The sequence below is a fragment of the Sphaeramia orbicularis genome, unplaced genomic scaffold (assembly GCF_902148855.1).
Source record: "Sphaeramia orbicularis unplaced genomic scaffold, fSphaOr1.1, whole genome shotgun sequence".
NCBI classification, from domain to species: domain Eukaryota; kingdom Metazoa; phylum Chordata; class Actinopteri; order Kurtiformes; family Apogonidae; genus Sphaeramia; species Sphaeramia orbicularis.
This window is the reverse complement of record NW_021941637.1, coordinates 72,501-74,890: the sequence shown is the minus strand read 5'-3', so window position 1 is coordinate 74,890 and position 2,390 is coordinate 72,501.

Genomic DNA, 2,390 nt, shown 5'->3' with positions numbered 1-2,390 from the left:
TCGGGCCTTGTTGGCCCGTGGGACTCCAGAGGCAGCTGATGGGTACCAGAAGGCCAAGCAAGCTGCAGCCCGAGCGGTTGTGGAGGCAAAAACTCAGGTCTGGGTGGAGTTTGGGGAGGCCATGGAGGAGGACTGTCGGTCAGCCTCGAGGAAATTCTGGCAAACCATCCGGCGCCTCAGGAGGGGAAAGCAGTGCACCACCAACACTGTTTACAGTGGAAGTGGGAGGAGCTGACCTCGACTGGGGATGTTGTTAGACGGTGGAAGGAATACTTGGAGGATCTCCTGAATCCCACTGTCATGTCTTCCATGGAGGAAGCAGAGGCTGAGGTGTCAGAGGTGGACTGGTCCATCACCCAAACTGAAGTCACCGAGGTGGTTGGACAGCTCCTCGGTGTCAGGGCACCGGGGGTGGATGAGATTCGCCCTGAGTACCTTCAGTCTCTGGATGTGCAGGACTGTCTTGGCTGACACATCTCTGTAACATCACGTGGCGGTCGGGGACAGTACCTCTGGATTGGCAGACCGGGGTGGTGGTTGTGGAGGATGTGCTCCAACCACAGGGGGATCACACTCCTCAGCCTCCCGGGGAAAGTCTATTCCAGGTACTGGAGAGGAGGATCCAGCCGATAGTCGAGCCTCGGATCCAGGAGGAACAATGCGGTTTTTGTCCTGGTCCTGGAACACTGGACCAGCTCTGTACCCTCCATCAGGTGCTCGAGGGTTCATGGGAGTTCGCCCAACCAGTCCACATGTGTTTTGTGGATCTGAAGAAGGCATTCAACTGTGTCCCTCGTGGTATCCTGTGGGGGGTGTTTTGGGAGTATGGGGTCCGGGGCCCTTTGCTAAGGGCAGTCCGGTCCTTGTATGACCGAAGCAGGAGCCTGGTTTGCATTGCCGGCAGTAAGTCAGACCTGTTCCAGGTGCATGTGGGACTCCGGCAGGACTGCCCTTTGTCAATGGTTCTGTTCATAATTTTTATGGACAGAATTTCTAGGCGCAGCCAGGGGCCGGAGGGGGTCTGGTTTGGGGACAACAGGATTTCATCTCTGCTTTTTGCAGATGACGTTGTCCTGTTGGCCTCATGGAACCTGGACCTTCAGCATGTCCTGGGGCGGTTTGCAGCCGAGTGTGAAGCGAGCGGGATGAGGATCAGCACCTCCAAATCTGAGGCCATGGTTCTCGACCGGAAAAAGGTGGTCTGCCCTCTCCGGGTCGGTGGGGAGTCTTTGCCCCAAGTGGAGGAGTTCAAGTATCTGGGTCTGGTTCACAGTGAGGGAAGGATGGAGCGTCAGATTGACAGACGGATGGGTGCAGCGTCTGCAGTGATGCAGTCGCTGTACCGGTCTGTCGTGGTTCAGAAGGAGCTGAGCTGAGAGGAGAAGCTCTGGATTTACCGGTCAGTCTACGTTCCTACCCTCACCTATGGTCATGAGCTTTGGGTCAGGACCCAAAGGACAAGATCCCGGATACAAGCGGCCCAAATGAGTTTCCTCCGCAGGGTGGGTGGGCGCACCCTTAGGGATAGGGGGAGGAGCTCAGTCACCAGGGAGGAGCTTGGAGTAGAGCTGCTGCTCCTCCGTGTCGAGAGGAACCAGCCGAGGTGGCTTGGGTATCTGTTTCGGATGCCTCCTGGACGCCTCCGTGGGGAGGTGTTCGGGCATGTCCCACCGGGAGGAGACCTCGGGGAAGACCCAGGACACGTTGGAGAGACTATGTCTGTGGGCTGGACTGGGAACGCCTCGGGGTCCCCCCGGAAGAGCTGGAGCAGGAGTCTGAGGAGAGGGAAGTCTGGGCGTCCCTGCTTAGACTGTTACCCCCGCGACCCGGCCCCGGAAGAAGTGGAAGAGAATGGATGGATGGATGACTGATTGATTGAGATCACATCTTGAGTCCTGGTTCCACTAAAGGTTTGTGAGTAGTAAATTACTATTTGTATTTAAGGCAGGTTTACTTGTAAATGTATTATTTTATAAAATCATATCATACGCATTTATATAATAGACACTGACTGATGTTTACTTTATTTTTCTTCATTAAGAGATTTATGCAAAACTATAAACAAGAAAATACATGAAATATGTGCACGCAAGCACCCCCCCCCAAAAAAACCCCAAAACAAAACACACACACACACAAAAAACAAAAACAGAAGTAAATGTTAGAGTCAGTCTTTAGTGACCTCTGACCTCTGACCCCAGGAAAAGAAAAAGCATCCAATATATTTGTATGAAAAACACTGAGTCATGTTTAAGCAGTTTAAGCAGACAAAACAGAGACATGAAAACAGCAGACCTGAGTGTGGAGGAGGAGGAGGAGGAGGAGGAGGAGGAGGAGGAGGAGGAGGAGGAGGAGGTCAAGTCCTGAGGACTCCACATAACCCACCTCCA